The sequence below is a fragment of the Rhinolophus hipposideros genome (genome assembly GCF_964194185.1).
Source record: "Rhinolophus hipposideros genome assembly, chromosome: 26".
In the NCBI taxonomy this organism is placed as follows: Eukaryota; Metazoa; Chordata; class Mammalia; order Chiroptera; family Rhinolophidae; genus Rhinolophus; species Rhinolophus hipposideros.
Genome location: NC_138072.1, coordinates 5119296 through 5128510, shown reverse-complemented (window position 1 = coordinate 5128510; position 9215 = coordinate 5119296).

The following is a 9215-nucleotide window of genomic DNA, read 5'->3' as shown; positions in this document are numbered from 1 at the left end:
GGCCCTGACACAGAGAAAGCGCTCAGTAAATGCCATTTTGAGGCAGTGTATATTATCAGCAAGCCGAGCCCGAGAATACATTATATATCTGTATTCGTAATACATAATACATTATATTAGGCACAGATCCAAGAGCTAGATAGAGGTCAGTTGTCAAAGGAGAGGACGAGAAATGCCCTCAGACCAAACCAGGACTAAATTCTGCATGTGAATACCCAAGGACGAGAGATTGGTAGGAGACCAGAAGAATGATCTGGAAAATGTTCAACTCGGAAGAACCAACTGAAGATAAGCAAGCAAGCAGAGTAAAGGAGCGTGCCTGGGATTCATACCCGGCGTGAGTTAAGCGTTGTTTCAATCTCAGCAGACGTGTCACATGATTTTGAACAGAGCAGCATGTGATACTAAAGGTCCTATTTCAGAAGTTAAAGGAAATCCTCAGAAGCTGATACTCTAGATTTATTCTGACCAGCGAGAACCATCTTACTGGAGATGTGGGAATTATAAAAACCTTAGCAGAGAAAACAAAAAAACAAGCCACCTTAATATTCTCAATTTCAAAACGTAGCCACACGGGCACAGCACAATATGTACTCCAAATGGCATGAAAGCATATTTCATAATCCCAGAGCCAAGATAAATATAACCCCATATTAGAGACACTACAGCAGGGAGAAGCAGCAGAAGACGAGAGGATTAGTGTTGGTTCACATTAGCAAACACTCGTCAAGAATCCTCAGGACAGACGTGGAGAAGCCCGGTGCTGTGCAAGATGCAGCCCAAACTTTCAAACCAGGCAGCCTGGGATCTTCCTGCCACTGAAAAGGTAACGTGAGCTTAGCCAGAGGCTTGGCCTCTCTGCCTTGACTGAGGCACCTCTGAAAATGGGAATAATAACACAGCACAGTTCAAGTACCGTGGGGATATAAAAGTATATGGTACCTGCCCCTCCCATTGGGCAAACAGATAAGAATGAGACTACAGGACTGGATATGAAAATGAAATCCTGAAGGTGCAGGTGTATTTCTGTGGAAATACTTTGAAGGAAGAGTTTAAATCTGACTAGGAAAATCAAAGCTTTGTCAAAGAGATGGCATTTAAGTTTGGCCGCCTTGAATTAGAGGTAATAAGGAAGTGACACAACGAATGCAAGGGGGAGAGGGCAGGAGAAAAGGCAGGAGTGGGGGAAGGAAAGAAGGAGGGAGGGAGAGAGGGAGAGGGGCAAGGGGGAGGGAGGGAGAGAGAGAGAGAGAGAGAGAGAGAGAGAGAGAGAGAGAGAATAAGTATGGGGGAAATATTCCAGGTAGTTTTAGCAAAGACAGAAGCATTAATTTACGAATGTGTTTAGGTACTAGGGAGAAATAAAATGTTTAGATGTTTAGGAAAAAAGCCAGTGGCCATGAGCAGAAAACAACATTGGAAAGCAGGCCAGGGTCCAATCATAAAAGGCTTTCAACAGCACAAGAGGGGGCTTGACGTTCTCTGTATTACCGAGGCCGCACATTTGTGTAGGCCTTCATTTCCACGTGCATCATCTTATTTAGTCCCCAAAACCTTTAGAGTAGGGAAGTGGTCTAGTTTGTCCCCACTTTAACGCAGATAAGGAAATTGTGTCAGAGTGGTTTCCTAAGTTACCAACCAACAAATACCGTGTTTCCCGGAAAATAAGACCTAGCAGGACCATCAGCTCTCAAGCACCTTTTGGAGCAAAAAATAATATGAGTCAGTCTTATTTTAATATAAGACTGGGTATAATAATATATAATATAATATAATATAATATAATATAATATAATATAATATAATATAATATAATATAATATAATATAATATAATATAATATAATATACAATATAATATCCGGTCTTATATCAGACTTAGTACAGCTGATGGTCCAGCAAGGTCTTATTTTCGGGGAAACGCGGTACCAGCGCCAGACTGGAAAGGAGACGTGCTGAGTGCTACAGTGGGTTCCACCCTCCACTCTTTCTCCACAGCCCCTGGGGAGCCCGAGTGCCTCATTACACAGGACTTTGAACACTGGGTTGAAGTGTTTGACTCAATTTGCTTTGTGGGCAGAAAATTCCAATAAACAGCACAGCAATTTCAAGTCTGGCATTTGTCCATAAGGATGTACTCAAGTGCGAAGGTGCTGAGGATTGATCTAGAATACTAAGAAAAGAACCAACGAGACGAAATCCAATACAACATACGTGTAAAGCTGTGCATTTAGGTTTAAACATATGTACTTTATCAATTCAGGTTGTGTAGGAACTGAATAGTTCATTAAAAAATAGACCTATGACTGCTAACTAACCACTAGATTAAAGTAAGCTTAGTGTTAGGTAGCTGCTAAAAATAAAGGTCCTGTTTGGCTGTGTTATCAGAAAAATTAATGTCCAGAATAAGAAAGATATAAGACTACATGTTGCCTATACCACCCAGAAGTGTGTCCGGTTCCAGGTGTTAAGCTTTAAAAAGGACACTCGTGATCAGCAAAAGTGTATAAAACAAAACAACTAGGGTGATGGTTAAGGACCTGAAAAAACCATGTGAGTTTTTTGAGGAAATCTGAAATTTAACAGGAGAAAGGAGAGTTTGGGGGGTGGAGGGGTGGGGATAGATTTCAAGGGCAAGTCACAGGGTAGAATGAGGACCAATTGTGGGACGGCACACAAAGTTTGGCCAAATGTTGGATATTTTCCCCAAATTAAGAGTCATCTGTAAAGTACTAAGCTTGATGCTCCATTTTACAAGTAGTAATAGCAAAGGGGCTTTGTTAAGCGTTTTCAGGGAAACTGCTATCATGGGAAACAGGTTTGCTTAGAGGGCTTTAAGGTCTCAAAAAATTTTTGAATTTATAATTTTATATACACACATAAAAAAGGTTATTATAAACTTTCAACAACAACTTTCAGAACAAAAGGGAGATATAAAATATGGCATTTAAGAAAGGAGAAACTTCATTACAGCTCATTCAGTCCCAATATACTATATACTTGTTTTTTTGTCAACTCATCAATAGAGAGCCATATGGCATTATCTCTATTTTATAAATATGGTGAATGATGGCCATATTTCGACAGTAATTTATACATTACCATTTTCATTATTTGTAAATTAATAAAATAATTTACACAAATGGGAATTTTCAGTTACTCTGTGTTCCTTCTATGGGTCTTATAAATACAGTTGTTGCTTTCTAAATAATTTATCATTGCTAAATTACTAAATGTTTAGTAATGCAATCTCAAGCAATCATTCAAAGATTCTTGTTTCTCATAATTTGTATGTGCTGTAAGGAAGAAACAACCATGGAATTGCACTTTTTGTTTGTTTTAGTTTTGGGGGGCCATAAAACATTTTCCTTAATTTCTGTTGTCTTTTCAAGCTATTATGAAACATAAAAATTCATGAAAATCATTAAATTTTAACTTAAACCACCTAATATTTTTTACAGAAGAAAAAAGATATAGGTCATTTTATTAACAACGTTTTCTGACTTGCTTGTATAATTTAAAGCTTATCTGATGAATAACGTCTTGAACTGTGAAGAATGTGACTCTGTAACAAATGCCTGTGTATTAGTCATCAGTTTATGTGCATGAGCAAATCAATCCTATTATTGGCTATGCTATTAATTACAGCTTTTTGCTAGCTGGTACTTCTGCATTTAGAAAATGAAGGGGTATCACTCTAATATCTAGAGTAGGCCCTGAGGTAGCCATTCAAATACGTTAAAATTAGACTTAAAGTGTATCTAATTCTGTTCTTATTCTTTGTAAACTGCTAATTCAAGTAGTATGCAAATCATATTTTAAACCACACATTCCTTCTTCAATCAAAAATTTAAAACCTATTTATTAACACAGAATCCATGCAACTTTCTTTTCTAAACGTCAGAAAAGTACAAATAAGTAACATTTGTGGAACATTTTCAGTGGCTTATGAGTTGCTTGATGAAATAAGATACTTGTGAAGATATCAAGTACTGGAAGATATGTGACAATGACAACTAAATGAGTAATGACAACTAATTCAAAATTATTTTGACAAAATCATCTCCTATTTATTCAGATCTCCTGACATCACTGATTCTTTCTTTTGGTCAAATGAACTCAAAGAAGACACTCTATATGAATTGTAGGTGTATGTATTGAACCACTTAATACTGGTCCATCATTTACAGAAAGTGCCTCTTGATGTATTGGCAGTACCAGCTTCCATGTGATTTCATTATGTTCACTGCTAAACACCTTATATAACAGAGAAAGAATCCTGTTGAGACCTGCAAAGGAATTCCTCAGTTGGCTTTGAACAATTGTTGTCAGGTTTTTGTTTAGTTTAGTTTTGTTTTTTTTTTTAAATAAGTACATTCTGTTCTCATCTTATTTATATTTAGGGGGATTTTTATTTTACTGCAGCTCCTCAAAGATTAATTGCATTTATTTTGTTTCATTTGCCAATGACACATAATTTAGAAGAGGGTCAGAATCAGCTGTTCTAAAACAGGGATGACTTATCTTATAACACAATGTCCAACTGAAACACGTAATCAATATTTATATATCCAATCTTGACATCTGATTTTCGAAAAAAAAAGTCCTCCTGACTTTATCTTTTCATGTGATAAACAATGTTGTTAAAGGAAGAAGCAATCAACATAGTTTAACACTAACACCAATTGTTCTCATCCTTCTACTTCTCACCTATTTTCATTTATTGTTATAGTTCCATGTTTGAACTTGTCTTATTACCTACCATCCACAACTAGAGATGATAAGCCTTGACTCTTTTTCTTTTTTACAAAACACGCTATAAATTCAAATGTCCTGTTAAGAAGCAAGAATGCAAACCAAAGTTATTTGCCTTGAAAAAGTCTTAACTTCACTTCTTGCAACAGATGATATTCCTTACCAATAAATATGTACAAATCCTTTTTGAAATAGGTTCTGTCTCATCATTAGCATGATGTAAAAGAAGTGTATACACCACAAGTTAGAGAAGGGTAAGGATAGTAAACAAGCCTCCACCTAAAGAGTGGATTGATTAGCTGTCCCCTGAAGACCAGTTCAGAAGGCGTCTACTCTCTAGTGTGTCAGTGGTGAGCAAACCACCTGGAAATCAGCCAGTCAAAAGTGACATGGTGTGAAACACAGACCCTACAATAGACTATGAAAGCGTGACGTTGTAATCAGTGCAAATCCAAAGCAGGGATCACAAAAAAAAGTTAGGAAAATCAGAGTTGAAAAATGAAAATTAGTCAGTCCTGTGTTAAGGTCCCAGACAATGATTTCAGGCTAATCAGAGAAGGAAAGCTCTACAGGGTATCCTCGCTTGATAAAAGATGTCTTTAAAGTGGTCGACTTCCTTCGCTTCCACCCTATTCACCAAATTTCTAAACAAAACTTTTTTTTTAATTTTTTTCTGAGTGGAAGACACCATCTTGGGCAGAATCTCTTATAAATTAATAAGTCTGTGAATATGGTTAGTAAGAATCAGTTAGGAGCTTCTGAGACTGAAAATCCAGACTGGGTACACAGTAATATCAACTGGGGCTATTTGAGCCTGACTGCCAATCCTCCTTCCATCTTAGCACTTACAGTTTCATTGCAAAACGTGGATCATATATAAACATTTGTAAACATCACAAATAGTGCTCACATCAGGAAAATCTCTAAAACTATGAAGTGATACCACTGTAAGTGAACCTGTAGACTTTTTATTTTTTATATTAAAGGCCCACCAACATAGAAAGTTAAAAGAACTTAGAACGTTCAAAGTTCCACTTACGGAAAAACAATGTAAAATGATGAACTCTAAGAAGGAACACATACCGAACTCTTTCTATGTGTGAGGCATATCAAAATCAACAAGACACAGTCCCTGCCTTCCAAAAGGTCACGGTCAATTTGAAAGAATAAGATACAGGAGTAAGATGCTGACTAGCAAAGGAATGCATGACTCCAAAATGAAGGGGAAACCTTTGCAGACCAGGGATCAGAGAGCACATAAGAAAAGGCTACGATCAGAGCAGGCTTTAAAGGAAGGAGTGGGAAAATACAGAAGGAAAAATACGTCCCTAGATAGGGATCAACGAGGCACAAAGCATGCTCGTGGAGAATAAGTCAACATGTTAGGCTTCAGCAGAGAGTTTAGAAAATTTCAATAGGAGTTAAGTTTTAAAAAATAGGTTATGATCAGATTTGAAAAGACATCAAGTATAAAGATCTCAAATTTAGATCTCATCCAACTGTATTTGAAGACAGGGACCATATCTTATTTATTTTTGTACTTTCCTGCTAGCCTAGCCCACTGCCTCTTATAGAGCAGGGTGTGTGTGTGTGTATGTGTGTGCGCGTGTAATTGAGTTGGTTTCTATTAGAAATGTAAAACAGTCTTTTAATAGTGACATAACATGAGAAAACAATTTCTTAAGAAGATTGACCTAGGTAAGCAAGATGCTCTAGATAGGGAAAGAGCTGATGGTAAGGAGACCACTTAGGAACTCGCGAAGTTAAACCTACCTTTTATTTGCTTCAGTAGAAGTTAAGCACCTCTTACAGGTTTATTTTTAAAGGCAAGATGGTAGTTAAGGTCGGCGCTCACATATTCATTAACGCACCACATGACCATGCGAACACAAGTTGTACTAAACAAATGGTGTAATTGCAAGGTTTGACAGTATTATCAACAACAGCATTTACATTGCTGCCAAACATTTCTACCACACGTAGAAAGTGTTCGGGCATACATGTCTACTCACTCTCAATAATAGGATTTTCCTGGAAGAAGAGATGCAAAAACACTTTCAAGTTTTCTGTGGCTAGTATCTCTTAAAACTGAAATCATCACAATTGATACATCCTAAAAGGCTGAAACTCTTTTGAAAAGGGTTTTGATGGGAATTTAGGTTTATTCTAATATGCAAGGTGCATGGAAACCAGGCAAATTGGTTCCATATAACTGGTTCATGAAAAGGGAAAAAGTTGAGAAAAAGGACGAATAGTCAAGATTAAATCAGGGTACTACTGCTGTTTTTTAAATCACCAATTGAACAAATAAGGTTCATGCATAGGCTGGGCTTTAGAATAAGAGTTCCTTGGGAGGTTTTATCTTTTATAGTTTTGTTCTGTTCCTGAGAAGGATACCATGGTCCTTCAACAGATGTCCTAATCATCACATCATAAGCACAACTGAGCTCCAAATGGAAACCAGATTGTACTTGGTCACCAACCAAGTAGGAGATTAAACGAGCTACCCAATGCCTCTGAGAGGACAAGAAGCCAAAAGGCACATTTATCACCGCTGAATCACAGCGAGGCCTGCTTTGAAACAAGATTTTCCTCTCCAGGACCATGTTAAGTAGTCAATTAGTAGGTGAGTGGGAGGAGCAACGAAAAGAGGGCCTGGGAGTTTTAGGAGCCACGGAAGGAGTCATCCTACAGGAATCTGTTTCCATTGCAATATACAGAATGACTTCGAGTTGAACAAAAGGCTTTCAAAAATAAAGTTTGATGCTGGCAACAGACAGAGCTTAGCTGTGTGCACCGAGGAAGGAAAGAGTTACCTACTTACTGGACTTGAGAGACACCAAAACACGCAACAAACTTTCCACTACAATACACATCACTCCAGGAAACTGAGCCGTTGTCATTTTATCAGGTTACCATTAATAAGCAGAAATTTCACTGAAATAGAATATGCTTAGCAGTCATGAGACCCCCCCTAAAACATTTCTTAACCCATTTAGTGATTTGTCAAATATTTTTAATGCCTACCATTCTAGGTTCAGGGAGTAAAGAGGATACTAAACTCTTAAAGAACTTATTTAGGAGTGAAGCCAGAGACAGTAATCAAATATATCAAATGTCATTGGGTAATGGGGATAAATGAAGAAAAATAAGCAGGGTAAGGGTGATGGTGATGAGGGGGAGAGCAATTTTATATTGGGTGGTTAAGGAAGCTCTCTCAGAAAGGGGGACATTGGAAACCTAATGTAGACGAGGGGATGAGCTATGCAAATAGATCTCGGGAAAGAATGCTCCAGAGAGAGGAACAGCAAATGCCACAGCCAGAGGCAGGAGAATGCTGGCATGTTCTGTACCCAGCAACGTCCCTGGTGTGACCGGAGTGGGACAGAGGGGCAAGGGGGAAAAGGTAGACCACGAATCTTTCTGGAAAAAGGTGGCCATAGTGAGTATTTTAGCACTGACTTTCAATGGAAAGCCATTTGGCGGTTTTCAGTGGAGGAGTGATATGCCATTTTGAAAGGATCACTGGGGCAGCTGTGTGGCAAACAGATGGAAGAGGTGGGATCAAAGAGACTGAAGAGACAGCTGTTACAATAATCCAAGTGAGGTGATTCTGGCTTGGCGTAAGGAGAGAGCAGTTGAAGGGATGAGAAGTGGTTGCATTCATGATATATTGTCCAAATAGACCCATAAGGTTTGTTTATGGCTTGACAAGCGAGGATAGAAGAATCAAAGATGAACACAATGGTTTTGGTCTGAGCAACTGAAAAGATGGAGTTGCCATTCCCATGGGAACACTTGAGAAGAGGTACTATTGGAGAAAGGTGGAATTAAGAATATAGTTTGTGTTTTTAATTACAGTTGGCATACAGTGTTACAGTTTCAGGTGTGCAACATAGTGATTCACATTTATAACCTTACAATCACAAGTCTAATTATCACAATATTATTGACTATATTTTCTATACTGTACATTACATTGCCATGACTGTTTCAGGTGTCCAACATAGTGATTCAACATTTATAACCTTACAATCACAACTCTAATTATTACAACACCATTGACTATATTCCCTACACTACACATTACATTGCCATGACTTATTTTATTGTTTTAATTATAGTTGACACACTGTATTATACTAGTTCCAGGTGCACAACATGGCGATTTCAACAAGAGTATGGTTTTGAATGTGTTACATTTGACATGCCTCTTAGTCACCTGAATGGAAAAATCAAGGAGCCAACTGTGAGTATGGAGTGCCAGAGAAAGCTGGAAGGTGAGACTTTAAACTTGGGGATCATCAGTTTTCAGATGATATTTAAAGGGATGGGATTGGATAAGGGCTCCACGGAGAGTGAATACAGAGAAAGAAGGTGAGGTTCTTACTGAGACAAAATCTAGAGTTGGGGAATGTGGAGAGGAACCAGCAAAGGAACACTAAGGAAAAGTGGGCGAAC